Raw genomic sequence first — 15470 nt, 5'->3', positions numbered from 1 at the left:
CTAACAGGATAATAACACAATAGGACATCCACACACTCCTCGCAGCGGGTCTCAGGGCTGGGGTTCTCACAGCGGCTCTCAGGGCTGGGGCCATCTAGACCGAGTTCTCTCCTTGCACCGTCTGAGTTCCAGAGTCGGATTCTGGTCATCAGTCTCTGCTGCAGGTGCTTTTAGTGGTGAGCTCACACATCAGGTCACCAATTTTGCTTTTAGGTTAAAAAAATTTAAAAAGGGCTTTATTGGTGTTAAGAATGCAGTCTCGAGTTTCCTCAGTTCGCCAAGAACAAGAGGCGAATATGGCTTCCGACGGGGAACACGATGCCTCGGTCAGGACAGCATCTTTATGGGTTTTACACCAAGGCACTGGTTCTAGTTATCGAGTTTCCAACACTTGCCTTCTGAAGAGACATACGGAATCATGGGAAGGTTGGCTCTGGGTTTCCAGGCCAGCACCTCCAAGGTTCTACAGATGCCACCTGGCACTGGGCCACCCCTTTCCTCCATGGTCCAAGACCCTCGCACTTTGACTCCATAACCACCGCCTCCCCTGCCCCACCTTTTACATGAAACCGGAGCCAGGCCATTGGAGGGCCTATTCTTGGTAAATGCCATGGTTTTCCACATCACTGAGCAACCGTGACCAGTTCTCTCTAAATATTTGAATCATTTCATCTGTAGTCAAGGACACTCTGCTCAAAAGGAACATTCTAGAGCCAAGCTCATTTGACTGAACAGCTGGGTTCAAGCCCCAGAGAGGCAGAAATGGTAGAGTTTGTGGGGCTCATTTGTATTTCTATTCTTACCGAGTGCTCTCACTTTGAGGAAACCACAAAGATGTCACTGGAGAAGTCTCAGCTTTAGGGGTGGAGCTGATCCAGGGGTGTTGGGTCTTTTCGTAGTCAATGACCATATAAAACCCGACATAAAAAAATGCTATTAAAAAGTGCTTTTCGGGTGAACATTTTGTTTTTCGCGTTGAATCATGGCAATTTGGAAAGAATGAATAAACGCCACATGACATCATGAAGAGAAAAAGTTCCTGACCAGAGGGATCGGTAATAGCTGGAGCCTGGCTCTGCTGTGCTGTTGGATTTTAGTTTCCTTGGGCTGGGCAAGTATGTACTGATGGTATCAAGTCCTTCCTGACAATGTAAGAAACAGGTTTAGACCAGAGCTTCTCAAATATGTGCCTTAGGTAGGCACACACACACACACACACACACACACACACACACACCCCACAAATATATATATACATATACATATATATATATATACATACATATATACACACACACACACACACATATATATATATGTATATATATATAATCTGTGCATTAACATCTGTGAAGGGACATGTGGTTAGAGATCCCAGGCTAACTGAGGGCAGCACTTCCCTAGCATCCTCCTGGGGTCCCATGAACCTCAGTGTCCCCTTAGGAACAGAGGGCCACTGGTGCATTCTGGGATTCCTGGATTCACATGATCTGTGTAGTCCTCTTCCTCCCCACTTAGGTAATCTATTTACTTTTTTTTTTGTGGTGAGAGGGTTTTTTCTTGTTTTGTTTTTTGTTTTTTGTTTTTTTTTTTGTTTTTGTTTTTGTTTTTTTTTTTATGCTTGTGACTTCTCAGACAAAGATGAATGGGATATGAAATAATCCAGCAGCCTAAGGATTCACAGGATGAGTCACCAGTCGGTCTGCCTTGTCTGAAGGTACTTTCCATCATTAGACTTTATGATTCTAATGCTAGAGCCTTAGGCTTGGTGCCACAGACAATTCTTCCAGTAAGAAAGGTGGGTTGTGTTTTGTAATCTTCTAAAAGGCCCCGTATGACTTCATGCCTAAGAGCATGCAAAAGTGTTTGGTTTTGTCATATGCCCCTCTAAATTCTTGTTGGGACACATCAAAATTCATTTGTACAGAATGGAGACATTCGCAACCCTTAGAATATTATTTTGAGTTTATTGGGGGAGGGATTATGCTTTTTAAATTTTTAATATTAAAAAAATTTAAGTGCACATGCATTTGTGTGTGTGTGTGTGTGTGTGTGTGTGTGTGTATGCGCGCGCGTGCGTGCGCCTGAGGAGGCCACAAGGGGGCACCAGATCTCCTGGAGCTGGTGTTACGGTGACAAGACATCAGACAAGGTGTTAGGAAACAAACTTGGATCCGGGTGTGAGAGCAGAACACGCTGACCCATCTCCCCCACCTCATTTTATTTAATTAAATCGTGTAGGACATTTGAATGAATTAAAATTTAAGCTCTGGGTCGGTACAGGTTTCCACAGGCATTGAGACATCTCATTATTCTTTAAGGCTGCTTCATCAAAATAGATGTTACTGGTTTTATTTATTGCTAGAAGGCAGTTTCCCCTTGAATATCTATACCTTTAGTTTAGACAAATGGAAAAGAAGCATTTGATAAAGAAGATAACTTTTTATTTCAAACATGGATAGCATGCTGCATCATTCTTTGATCAAAGTGGTTCAGAATATATTTCTAAGAATGCATTCTGACAGTTCTAAATATTAAAAACACCACGTGCTTTGCTCAAAACACCCAAAGGTGGTGAGCATTTTCCCTCGGTCTACCTGGAGTTGAGTTCTAGGGAGGTGCAATACTTCCAGCTCCCACAAGGTGGCGTACCCATCTTGTTCGGTGCCTTATCTTCTGCCATTGGTTTTTGATTGGACTCCTTTAGTTAAGGTTCGAATTTGGCTTTCTGGTCCCCCCAAACCCCCTTGCAGCCAAGTAACGGGACTAGAGTTTCTGAAAAGATATATCTTTGGGGGAAAAACTCATGTGTGGCCCCCCCTTTCCCTGTTGCTTGCGTCCGCTTTGAGGCTGAATTTAAGTTATTTAGCTTTGTATGACTATCGGTGCTGATCGCGATGCTTAACGACTGCAATAGATGTTTATGCTACGAGATTCCAGTTTCGCCTTGTTGACAGAAAGCACTGAAGCAGTTTGCTTTGCAAGAACAACCCCTGGATACCGCCTCTCATTCCACTTGCTGGTAGGAAGGTCTAAGAAGCCCCATCCATTCCTTATGGAATCAAAAAAGTCCATCCAGGATTAGGTTGCGGTTTCCTTCTGCTTAGTCCTAGAGAAGTCATGGCTAACTCTATAGTCATCCTTGTAGTGTTTCCGCGTATGGAAGAACAGCCGCATGATGGTCATGCACTTTTTTGAATGTGTGGTGAGTGTTTACTGTTTGCCCACTGTAGGTGGTGAATAATACCACAAAATGCGCTCACGATTCAACAGACACAGACTTAAACCAGATCCATAAGGTGAATGAAGGAGGGGAATCCTTGACATGATGCACAACAAGAAATAAAGCAGAGGGACTGGAGAGATGGCTCAGGGAGGAAGGGGACACACCACGCTTGCAGAACACTCAAGTTCCTTTCCCAACATCTATAGGAGGAGCCTCACAGGCCCCTGCCCCAGGGTGATCGGACGCCCTCTTCTGGCCCCCACAGGCACGTGCACGCATGCACATACACAAATATGCAGAATTAAAAAAAACAAAAACAAATCATAAGGAAAAGAGAAACAGAGCAGAGAGAGGAGAGCAGATGCCTGGAAGCAGTAGAGAGGACCAGGGGCGAGAATAGCCGTGTTTGGGATAGCGAAAGAAAGCTTTCCACAGAGGAGACACTGTGGTGGCTGAGAAGGGTCTGTGGACTGTGTGTTGTTGAGTGGGGAGCACCCGAGCAGCGATGATGGGAAATGCAGGAGTTCCACACGGAGACCTCGGTGCTGTTTTCATGTGTTCTACCTCAGGCAAAACCAGGACACTGCAAAGGGAGTATGGTGCTCCTCGTGGGAAGCTGGGGAGGACTTGGCAGGGGAGGGTAGTTTACCTAGTGCCAAGTGTCCAAACGGGAAGAAAGGGGCCCCTGGTGTGGAAAAGAACCAGAATAGATCCCTGAAGGTGACATGGTGTATCTGGTGTTAAGCAAGAAGAAAAGAGGCCTGGGAAACCAGTACCAGTGTGTGCTGAACCTTAGCATCCACTGTGGAGGAAAAACAGTCATGTTCCTTTGCTTGTTTAGTCCCTTCCCTTTCCTTCCCTTCCCTTCCCTTCCCTTCCCTTCCCTTCCCTTCCCTTCCCTTCCCTTCCCTCCCCTCCTCTCCCCTCCCCTCCCCTCCCCTCCTCTCCCCTTCCTTCCCTTTTTTCCTTTGTTGAGATTGGGCTGGTGAACAAACCCAGGACTTCATACGTGTCTGGCAAGCACTCTACCACTGAGTTTCGACCTCAGCCTGGAACACAGTGAGTTTATCAGAATAACTTGCGGGGGTTGGAGGGGAGGAAGAGAAGTCCAGAGTCTTGATGTAAGTCATGAAGGAAAATTAGAAGCTAGCATATATATGGGGTAATATTTGTGACGTAGATCTCTCTCCCAAAGAAATCTGTTTCTTCTTGAGATATTTAGTCTCCATTGTCAGCTTGGTTGGTTTAAAACCATCTGGGATATTTGTAGAGTAAAATTCTAGGTGTGTTGATCGATCATGGCCTTCCAGAGAAGATGAACTAGGAGGGTAAAGACCTGTCCCACAGGCTGGGGGTCTGACAGCCACAGAACACAGGCTTTCTCTGTTTCCTCAATGACTCGGTGCTCTGCTCCGCCCTCCCCACCTTGAAGGGCTGAGCACTCTGGGACCAGGTACCAAACATGCCCCTTTCCTTTTGTAGTCTCCCAGGAATTTGTCATAGTATCCAGAGAGGCACAATTCTCTTTCTTCTTATAGGGATTATGGTATTTTGCTTCTGGATTTGTAGAAATACAGATAGTTTTGGGCATCTGTATTTTCTAGGCTAGACTCCTTGTGTTTGGGTCCTCAGAATGCAATGTCTACCTCGGGATGCAGTTAGTTTCAGAAGTCTGAGAGTGCCCCCATGGGTAGTTTAAATCTCCGATAAGGGGGATCCCTATTGGGAGGGGTCAAATGCTTGCATCTGGTAGCCCTTTTAACTCAGCTTGTCTGTTTTGAGAGAGTCTCACTTGGATGGATCAAAATTTGCTATGCAGACCAGATTGGCCTCAAACTGGCAGAAATCCACCTACCTGTCTTCTAAGTGCGGGGAGTAAAGGCATGACGGCCTTTTCTACATTTTAAAACTTCCTTTAGCAGTTCAGATAAGAAAGAGGATGGGAAAATATCTTTTTGATCATTTTGTAGAAAAATAAAACCTGACAGTTTAAACAAAAAGTGCTTTGGCTGTCAGTGAATAGACGCGTCGATCCCTACAGTCATGTTGCCAACTCTTAAAAAAAAAAATCGAGATGGGGTTTCAAATCTCATTATACACACACACACACCCACACACACCCGTAAACAAGCCCGTGCACACATGTACGCACACACGCACACAAACACAGAGGACATACTTCTGTTTTTAGTTTACGCTGTGTTTTGAATTTCAAAGGACCTGTGCTTTCAAAAGCACCTCATTTAGCAGCAAAACAATTAGACTTATTCTATGAAATATTAATTTCTGTTTTCTTTCCCAGGAGAGTTGGGACACCTCACCTGTCACTTTCACAGGTCTTCCTCCTCTGCTCATTTCCTTGTGGACACAACTCACTGTTTCTTAAGGGCATTTTTCGTGCTCAGCTCTGAGAATGTTGTACCATATTTGGGGATGGAGTGTAGGATGGGTACAGGTTTCCTATCATTGTGTGTGTGTGTGTGTGTGTGTGTGTGTGTGTGTGTGTGTGTGAAGTACAGTGGACAGTACCCAAGTTTTTTTTTTAAATTAAATATTTAATGCGTATTGTGAGTATATGTCTGTGCACCACATACATGCAGGAGCCTCCAGATGTCAGAAGAGGGCATCAGATTCCATGAACTGGACTTGGCAGTAGTTGAGAGCTTCTGCGTGGGTTCGGGAGTCACTGAGTCCTCTGGAAGAGCAGCCAGTGCTCTAACCGCTGAGCCCTCTCTCCAACCCCTGGGGCTGTTCCTTTGTTTTGCTCTCTGGAGCTGAGGAGCAAATCCAGGCCTGGCTCTTGTGAGGCAACTGTTTTACCACTGGGCTAAGGTTTTAAACCACAGCCATTAAGATTGTAGAGAAAAGGGGAGGGCGGGTTGTCCAAGACAAAGGTAGCAGTAAGATGCTGCTGCCTGGGCAGTGACCACAGTTTAAATCAAAATCAAGTACGCAGCAAACTGACAGGGTTTCTAGGCACTGGCCTGTGTCACAGCAGCACGACTTCATGGCAGCCTTGCTTCTAAATGCAGAACACGCAGGCGCACTTGCCTGGCATACGTCCCCATGCCACCCAGTGCCATAGGCACCATCCTGCCTAGAAGGCTCAGATTCCAGACTATTATGTGTAATGGATTACTTTTTTTTTGTTTGTTTGTTTTTTTTTGCTTTCTTTTTGCTTTTATTGTTTTACATTTTATAGCATTTTTTAAAATTTTTATTGTATGACATTCTTGCCTTCCTATATGTCTGTTTGCCACATGTGTACCTGGTCGCTATGGAGGTCAGAAAAGTGCCTAAGGTACTGTAGAGAAAGTTACTGTAGAGCCACCTCAGGGTTCTGGGAATCAAACCCAGGTCATCAGATAGAGCAGCCAGTGCTCTTGACTGCTGGGCCATCTCTCCAGCAGCCCTAGGCTCCTGTTTTTAGTGTTTTTATTGTACATACAGAGCCCCTCTGCTCCACTCTCTTTCCTTTCTTCCTTGGTGAAGCAGAAATGTAGTGGTTTATAGAAACAGTGACTTTGAATATTCTCTCTTCTCTCCTCCCTCCCATTCTCCCCTTCATCCTCTACTTCTTTTCCTCCTCCTCCTTCCCTCCTCTTCCTCCTCTTCTTCCTCCCCTCCTTCTCCTTCTTCCCTCTTTTCCTCCTCCTTCTCCTCCCCTCTATCCTCCTCTTCCCCTTCCTCTTCCTCGTTTCCTTCCTCTTCCCCTTCACCTCCCTTTCTTCTTCCCCCCTCCTTCCCCCTTTTCTCCCTCTTCCTCCTCTTCCTTCTCCTCCCCTCTGTCCCCCACCCCCAACACACACCTTTCTCCTCTCCCTACTCTGGTCTGCACCAGGCCAGCAGCTTTTCTTGTCCACACCCATCCTGCCATGCGCCGTTCTGCCCATTATAGGCCCAGAGAGGTGGAGCGAGTGACCATGGCCCACAATATCTGAATCTGTGAGGCACAGCACATGGTGTTTCCTTTATGCTGACTTTCTTAGGTTGCACAGTGAGAGGAAGCTGCCCAGAGCCTAGGTCTGTCCTAACATTTATGATGGGAATCTCCGTGACTTCCTGTGTCCCCCTCTCTGTCAGATCAGGCATCTGTGGCGGAAGTCATCCGGAGCTCGGCCACGGACGCTGCCCCTGTAAGAATGGAGCTTCTGAGCCTCATGTCGGGAAGGCTCGGGAGGCTCACATTCCTCCTGCAAGCTTCTAGGGAGAATAGCCTTTCTGGTCCTTCTAGCTTGTTAACTGAAGACCCACTCTTGCTGGCTCAAGGCTCCTTCTTCCTCTGCTTTACAAAGCACACCGCTCTGGTCTCGAATCCCTTCTCTGTGTTCTGACCCTCTGGCACCCATCCTCCTTACTCAGAGGGCTGGGATGGCAGCGGATCTCCTCAGCCAGGGCAGCACAGCCTCTCCGTCTCTACACTTAATTCCACCCGCACATTTTCTAATAAGAAATTTTGCCAACTTCTGAGGGTGTCAGCCTCACTGGAGGTCATTAATCTAAGAAATTGCTCTCAGGGTGTTTTTAAGGATAATTACTGGAACCCACGGACATGAGCAACATGGCAGGATGGGTGTGGACCCTTTGACTTCTGGGCTATAGTTTTTCATTAAAAGAATATGTATATATATTATATAATGTGTGTGTGTGTGTGTGTGTGTGTGTAGTAGAAATGTTTGAAAACCATCCTCACACCAGATTTACAGTATAGAAAGACCACAGAAAACCCTACAGTCATACCCAGAAAGTCTGTAAAGGGCATAGATGTAGGGAAATCGACTCCTTTTAAAAACGTTTTTTAGCAACGCCTATTTGGATGCATGGGTAGAGTACTGACATCGATTTTCCCCACCCCCTCCCCAATTCACTTCCACCTTACTGCCTGCTCAGTTCCCAGAAACCCCTAATTTGCTTTGTGCACGACTCACTGTCTCTATCAGATGTCTTCTCTGTATGAATTTATACTGCAACCGCTCTGTTCAAGGGATGAGATTAAGACATTTGCCTCAGAGTGTAGACAATGACTTGATTAAGGTTTGGATATGAATGTGCCCCAGGCTCATGTATCTGAACACCATTCCCAGCTGGTGGTGCTGTGTGTGCGTGTGTGTGTGTGCGTGTGTGTGTGTGTGTGTGTGTGTGTGTGTGTGTGAACATACAGCCTTCAGGCAATGAAGCTTATCTGGAGGAAGTGGGTTTCTGGTGGGCCTTGAGGTTTATGACCTGACCCTGCTTCCTGCCTGCTGGTCAGTGGAGAGGTGCAGAGTTCCAGTTGTATCCTCTGCTCCCTCAGGAGTGAATTCCTTCCCTTTCTCTCTGTATCCTGTCCAACCACGAACTGCACAGAGCCGTTCCTCTTTTTAAGTCACTTGTTTTGCCCCGGTGATAGGAAAGGGGCTGATTCAGAAGATGGTCAGTAACAGCTAAAGCATTTTAAAGAGACTATGGGCTGTAGGAGGCTCTGTGCAACCAAGAACCAGATTCCTGACACGCTCCATGCTGGCTCTAACTATACTGACACAGCGAGTGAGTGTATTGTTAGCAGCCCCGCAGCTCACTTTGTCAGGTACCTTAGCCGGGAGGGAATGGTGACCTTGAAAGGCACTGACTCTGCGGTCAAAGTAAGGGAAGAGGTCGGGAAGTCTGCGAAACACCCAAGGGACAACAGACAGGATGGACGTGTCCCTGGCAGCTTGGTGTCTACTCTGCACACTGAAACAAACCATCCTGGGTCTGACTCAACGAAGTACCAGCACGGAGTCATCTGACCACTTCCTGGGTTTTCCCCCCTCAACGCTTTCACACCCAAGGTTGGCCTGCACCCCACCCTGCCTGAGGATGACCTCAGCAGGCTCATAAGCTAAGGCCTGGACAGACTGCTCTGTAATGGTCCCTGCGGGCACCAGGCTCCCCTCCCTGGAGACAGGAGATGGAAGAGGGTTTGAACAACAGCTGGGGATTTTCTCTGTGCCTTGGTGAGAACCATCAAACCTCGAAACAAGTCTTTCTTTGGCTAGGGAGGGCCGTGCGGTGCCTTACAGGAAGCTCAAACATGACTTCAGAACATTACATACTGGATTAGGCAGAAGGGCAAATGTGTGGCACTGGGACCTCGCTTCTGATTTCTTAGGGTGGAAATACAATTGGAGCTTGAGTGGGATTGTCCCTGGGGAAAGCCTAGGCGTGTCCCAGTCTGAGGGAAGAAGCCCCTTGGCCTTAGGCACTCACTTCGGGTTGAGCCAACCTGCTGGCCCTTCCTCTCCAACCCCTATTCTCTTCCTCTGCCAGCTCTCTGTTCTTGCTGATTTGAATATTTTTTTCCTACTCAGAGCAGTGTAAGCACTTCACCAAATTCTTTGATCTAGGAACAATAGCAGCCGTTTGTATAGCAGAAGAGAACTACTTGTTACATAATTTTACTTTCTCTCCAGACTTTGAACATGTATCACCACATCAGGAAAACCGAGTGAAGGGTTTCCAGGGCCTGACTGCGTCCCGACCACGCCCCGACCACGCCCCGACCTCCCTTTCCTTGGCCTTCCTTCCTTTACAGAGTGTTTTTATTTCTCGCCCAGTTTGGTCACACTCTTCTGAGTCTAATTATGTCCCGGCCTTGCAATCTTTACAAGATTTGCACATGACAAATTCTGATTTGCTTGTTACCCAGGGAAGGCAATCTTCAAAATGAAGCTTCATAAATAACCAAAAGGAAGAATTTTACACTCAACAGTAAAGCTAATTTATACTCACAAAGATTTTTTTTCCCCACCATGCATTATACAGTGTCAGGCATAATATTTTAATCCCCACACTTTAGCACACATTTCAGCCTTCCTGGCTTTGATTGACCTGTGGTGTCTCATCGCATCTTTGTGGGTTGTGGGACACAGAGGGCTACAGCATATTACGGGCTGGAATGTGTCATTTTTCCATCTCTTAAGTCTCCCTCACTTTCTTACACACACACACAGACACACACACACACATATAGAGACAGATAGACACACGCAGACAGACAGACGGACACAATTATATTTAATGGTTTCCAAACTAAACTAGCATCTCTCTTTCTTCTCTTGCCTACCGGTTCTCCATTAGTTGTACAAAACTAAATCCACCTATCCTAAGCAGTTCCAGCAGAGTTTACCCAGAGAGCAGTGCATGCCGACAATCTAAATAAGACAAATCTCTCCAAGTCCTCGGCAGTCACCATGATGCACCTTCAGTGACCCACCAGGTAAGGATGTGCCCCTACCAACAAGGCTCGAAGAGATTTGGTCTCTAGAAATTAGCACTGCTAATTAGCACCTGACCTTAGGAGATCACGTGATCCTCAGCGGAACATTATCTGTCTTACTCGTTTTTTAGGCTATGAAGGGAAAGGATAGGGCAGCGTTCAGAAACCAGTTTGGATACTTTGATCTCTCACGCAGACAGCGAGGAAGGTCGACTGTGAGGGGGCTTGAAAACCGTTTCTTTGAGCCTAACGATATCAGAGATAAAACTTTTTATATCAGAGATAAAGCTTATCTTTTTCCCTTTTCTTATTTCCAGTCAGGTCTTAATGAAGTTTGGGCTGTCCTCAAACTCTTTATGGTGGATACTGAACTGCTAATCCTCCCCAGTGCTGGGATCACAGTGGCATACACTACCAGGTCCAGAATAAGCTATTTTAAAGCCATGTAGTAACTGACGTTGGGGATGAGCAATCCTGGGGTAAGTGTCCTGGGCTCAGGGGAGGAGCTCCTCCTCTTTCAATCCTATAGTTCAAGCTTGGCTGTTTCTGTGATTGGAAGCCAGCCTCAGCCACTCTTGTCCTGCTGAAACCTCGCTGGACAGGGCTGAGCTTGGCAATCCCTGCACACATACCTACCCAGTCCCACCCTTGTTTGTAACTGACACCACAGTGAGCTGGCCCCAGGTTTCCACTCAGCGATGGGAGCGTTATTTACAGAGAATCGCCACTTGTGCGTGGCTCATTACGATCGATTTATTAGCAGTGTAAACTCGATTTAGGACAAGCATCAGTGCAGACATTAGTGTAAGCAAATGGGGCTCTCCAGGTTGGGTCATATGTGGATGGAATACTCCACGGTGAGGGTGCTTTGTAGTGAGTGAGGCTCTGCTTGTTCTTCTTTCTTGGTTTTCCCACAGAACCCCGGTTACACAGTCTTTTCAGAAGTGATGACAGACAGGACCTTGGGGTGACTGGCGGAGGGAGCTGAGAGCTTAAGTGCTATGAAGTGGGCACGCCGTGCCCTGATTGGCTGAGAGTCCTCTCCGCGCTCCAGAAGACAGCCCACTTGAAGGCCCTCACCAGGGATACACAGCTGAGGCTGCGCTGGCTACTAAGCCATACAGATGTGGAGGGGATGCCTGAAACCCTAAGCACAGCGGAGCTCAGGGCCACCTGAGCCGCCTGGGTGGCTCATGAGGCTCGTGTGTGAGGGCCGTAGGCTGGCACACACGTCTGCCACCCCCAAAAGCATGAGTACCCTGCAAAGCAATTCAGTCCCTTTTATGAAACCCTGCAAAAGCAAAAGCTACATAGAGTGAATTCCCCTTCTGAGGCTTTCTAGTCAGGAGAGGGCGGCGTGAACACTTACCAAAGGGTTAGAATTCCGAATGCCACCCGGATCCAGGCACCGGGGCTCCTTCACGTTGTCTATGTGAGGGCCTCTGCCATGTTTGAGTACAGAAGGTTCGGAGTCACAGGACAGGTGTTTTGGAAAGCTGGTCTTCGCAGCAGGGAGGGGACGGGAATGGAGAAACAGGTACCAACGGTTCAGTTGTGAAGAACACGCTACAGCATGTTTGACGTTGGCATTCAGCTGCGTCAGGTACGACTTTATGGCTGATGTCCAGGAAGAAGGGGCATCTGGGAGGAGCAGAGATGGTGCCCTGAGCTGAAAACGTAATTCTTACTGTTTGTTTGTTTGTTTGCTTGCTTTCCCTCTTGTGGCTCTGGGGGTGGGGAGTGAGAACCAAGGTCCTGTCAGGGACCACTAAGCCACACCCCAGCCTCAGTGATGGTTCAAATGAAGAGTCTGGAATAGGAGCCGCTGAACCGCGGGATTGTCCTCAGAATCTCCAGGCTTCACCCAGACTCGCGCCATTGCCCGGAACCCTGGAATCCAGACTCTTGTGGCTAAAGCCTGAGCGGGCTGTCTGCTGAGGAACTCTGGGATGCCACCCCTCAAGGGGTGTCAGAAACCTTCAGGACAGCTGAGCATGAATCATGGCAACTACTTTGCATTACTTTATTTCGGCCTGTGACTAATTCTGCCAGCTCTCGTTAGCACTGGCTTGTTTTCTTCTTTGGTTTTTAAGTTTTCTTCCCCTTCCCACTATTCTTCCTCTCTCCCTCCCTCCCCTCCAGCCCACGACTGTTTCCTCTAGCCTGTTCCCGGCTCCACATTTTCTAAGGCCATAAAGACCCAGGAGCAGTGTCAGATGAAATACTATTTGGGAGAACTGGTAAATGGTAAAGAGACGAGAATCATTCACGTTTTATGTCCGTGAACATACTGAATGGGCAACGAAATTCTTTCATACCTAGCCATAGCCGGTCCTCAGAAAGCCATTATGGTTTTTGTAATTATTATTAATGAGAGGAGTCAGACTTTTAATTTCCAGTCTCGGGAAACAGAGGCAGCTAGATATCTATGAGTTTGAAGGCTGGTCTAGACTATCCAAGGAGGGGAGACATTCAGAGCTACAAAGTGATACTCTGTCTCAAAACACACACACACACACACACACACACACACACACACACACCACCACCACCATCACCACCACCACCACCACCACCATCACCACCACCACCATCACCAACAAACAAACACCCCACGAATATATTTTCCGCAGTGAGATCAGGAAGACTTTCTAGTAAACCTCAAAGGGAAGGAGCATGAATCCAGGACACAGGATCTCTAGCCTAAGGATCATCAGGATGAAACGAAAGAGTTCAGAGAGGGTGACACTGTGGACCAGCAGTGCTGAGGGACCCAGTGTCAGAGTAGGGTCACAAGGAGACAATGGTGGGGTAAAGGCAGAGTCTAGGGGTTACAGCGAATTTCGGGTTTGTGTATTTTGGAGTCCAACAAGCTTATCTTTAATGCTCATGACATTAGGACAAGGTAGATGTGATTTTGCCCTGGTTTTCTTGGTAGAGTCACGGAAGTTCAGGTTACCCTGTGCTGTGCCATGCACAGTGCGAGGATCCATTCCCAGTGCCGTCAGCAGAGATGCGTCCCCAGCCCTGTGATCAATAGACTCATGTCATCAGGGGCAGACCCTCAAATCTGTCATATTAGCCTCCTGATGGCTTTGGGGGGACACTGTGTGGTTGAGTATGATTGGCAGGGTTTATGCAACATCTTCAGACCCCAGGATTCCAACAGCAGGGCAGCCAGCGATGCCTAGAGTTAAACACAGTCTTCAGAGAGGTCCTTTCCGTGGGCAGGACGGGTCACCAGTCACTTTTAGTGGGTCAGTTAAACTATTAGCACCAGATCACATTGTCATTGTGGCGTTAACATGTCCTGGACTTCGAGAAAGTAATGAGATGAATGATGTTTGTTTTGACATGTGTCGATCTTGTGCATGTGTCTGGCATGGTGTGCTGGTGGAGGTCAAAGGATCGCTTGTAGGAATCAGTTCTTTCCTTCTGCCACATGTACCCTGAGGATTGAACTCGTGACATCAGTCTGGGTGGCAAGCCCCTCTACCAGCTGAGGTATCTTGATCCGGACACCACAGATGTCTGTATGAATCTTGCATTCCTTCAAGCTTTGTTACATCGATTGGTCATGGGGGAGCACCAGAAAGAAGCAGCACAGAGGAGAGTTCAGGTTGGCTCATAGTTTGAGTTCAGTCCACCATGGTGGAGAAGGCACAGTGGAGGGACTGGCTCTCTGGATTGGGAGAGGATTGTGACTATGAGGTTGCTTGCTCATACCTGGGCTAATGAGGAAACAGAGCACAGACAGGAAGTGGGTTGGAGCTGGAGACAACATGGCCCACTCCTGGTGACCCACCTTGTTCAGTGAGAATTCATCTCCTAAAGATTTCTCAGGCCCACAAAATAACAGTACCACCAAGTGGGACCAAGAATTCAAACATGTGACCCCATGGAGGGACACCTCACATTCATATCCCACTGTATGCTAAACCATCTCCCCTTATGACTTTGTCACCCCTGAGGACAGTTGATGAGAAACCCGTCTTCTGTTGGCACTCTCCTAGCCCCGTTTAAGTGCGGCTCTCATCGTCAGTGGGCGTCCATTTCCACACTGATTCCCTGGTACTTGGAGATGTTGGAGGGACATCTTTGTGCCAAAGTTTTAAACTCAGCAGCAATTCTGGCTAGGCCATTTACAAACTGCCCTGCAAGGTGACTGAATGGTGACTTTCAAAATGGAACACTGGGTCTTATAGCACCAAGCACAGACACTGCCCCTCCTGTTCTGCAGGTCCTCATCTTGCCCTCCCTTTCCCACAGCAGGGCTATCTCTATGACTGTCATCACGATTGATATTGATGATTAAGTTGAATGTATGGAGACATCATTTTACCTTAGAGTAAATCTCTTAGACCAGTGTTTCCAGCAGACTAGAGCTTGTCAGCACAGCCGGGCTTCTCTCCTCCCCCCATATCATCTTTACTTATTCTTAAGTACTTACAGTATGTTCTCATGGTTCCCTCCAAATCTAACTCTCATGGCTGGGGCGAGTGATCAGTTACAGTGTTCACACACAAGCGGAGTTTGATACTCAGAAGTCATATGAAAAGTCTAGGCATCACAGAAGGCGCTTGGGATCCTAGCACTTGGGAGGCAGAGACATGCGGGTCCCTGTGTTTGGAGTTGTTAATCCAGCCAAATCGATCCATTCCAGGCTAGTGGGAGACCCTGCATCAAAAAAAAAAATGCCTGAGGAACAACCTCCCCAAACACCTGTGTGCACGCATATACATACATACACAAACACGTCTACAGCCCCAGATGCACACACACGCACATGTACATACACATGCATAGCCCCTAAGTACACATACAAGAACGAACATAGATTGTTACTGCTGAATATTGTGGACTGTTTATGCACCAAATTACATGCTAGACAAGTTACACAGCGTCCCACTGAATTCTCCTAACAGTCCCACACCATGACAGAATCCGGCTGTGTCCACTCAAGCACCCATTCTGTGACAGTCCCCTGGCCACTTCTGCATATGACAT

General features: G+C 47.4%; 1 long non-coding RNA gene across 1 annotated transcript; it reads left to right on the top strand.

Moving 5' to 3' along the window:
• Positions 1-908: 908 nt before the first annotated feature.
• Positions 909-13799, top strand: LOC147995141 (uncharacterized). The gene is made up of 4 exons (XR_015686252.1): positions 909-1115; positions 10325-10463; positions 10781-10942; positions 11381-13799. It is a non-coding gene; the product is annotated as an uncharacterized LOC147995141 (long non-coding RNA).
• The last annotated feature ends 1671 nt before the right edge of the window (positions 13800-15470 follow it).

Source organism: Rattus norvegicus, chromosome 4, assembly GCF_021556685.1.
Source record: "Rattus norvegicus strain SHRSP/BbbUtx chromosome 4, alternate assembly SHRSP_T2T, whole genome shotgun sequence".
Classification (NCBI taxonomy): Eukaryota; Metazoa; Chordata; class Mammalia; order Rodentia; family Muridae; genus Rattus; species Rattus norvegicus.
This window is presented reverse-complemented; position numbering and strand designations above follow the sequence as displayed.